Raw genomic sequence first — 921 nt, 5'->3', positions numbered from 1 at the left:
ATGCAGGAGTCCCGGTCGAAGCAGGGCGGTGACGGCCGGCGTAGATCAACGGGTAGGTCGACGCGCGAACGGCGGCGGTGAAGGGCCGCCACATGACGCGAGGCCGCCGAGTCGGGGCGACCGGCGGACAGACGTGCGGACGACGCGCGAGGCCGCTGGGTCGATGAAGAAGCCGACCGATCGTGTCGGTGTTGGAGTAGAGGCATACGGGGTCGACGGCAGCGGTGGGCGACGCAAATCGATCAAGATTAGATCGGAAAACAGAAAAGAAATCGCCGATCAAGTTGTCCAGCGGGAGAGAGACAGCCCCGGAGCAAAGATTCGAAAAAAGACTTTCTAGGACAGCCGGTCAACACGACCGGCGGACAAACCCAAAGATACGGGCGGTGCGGCCCCCGACGACGGTCATGGAGGCCGACTGCTCCAGAGACAGCGCGTGGGTGCGAAAGCGACGGCGGCTAAGGTTTAGGATCGACGAGATACCATGTTAGAAGGGAGAAAAAGAATTGGTGAAATAATTTATTGTATTGCTTGAGCCTCGTGGGCATTTATATAAGAGTATAATGATTTATTTAAAGTACATGACAAGTCAGAATAAATTTTAATCTATCTCGTCTTTTCTAATAATCACGATACTCGACCAAAACAAGGGAGTGATGCTCGTCCAAGATCATTGGCCGCTGCATTTTCATTTTTCGCCCAAGTAGGAATTAGGGGCAGCTGATGAATTCCCAAAATCGGAAGCTGCTGTCAGTGCTGATGCAGCGGATAGAGGTGGACAGATCAGGCTGATGTAGATCACCGGCAACGCGTCCACGGTCCGGTAGGTTGGACCGCGTCCACCGAGGAATTAAAGGGGTCCCGCTTCCGAGCCTGGTCATCCATCCCACCAACTCCCCACCCGTCACCAGCTCCTCCCAC

Source organism: Triticum aestivum, chromosome 6A (assembly GCF_018294505.1).
Source record: "Triticum aestivum cultivar Chinese Spring chromosome 6A, IWGSC CS RefSeq v2.1, whole genome shotgun sequence".
Classification (NCBI taxonomy): domain Eukaryota; kingdom Viridiplantae; phylum Streptophyta; class Magnoliopsida; order Poales; family Poaceae; genus Triticum; species Triticum aestivum.
Note: the sequence above shows the minus strand (reverse complement) of the source record.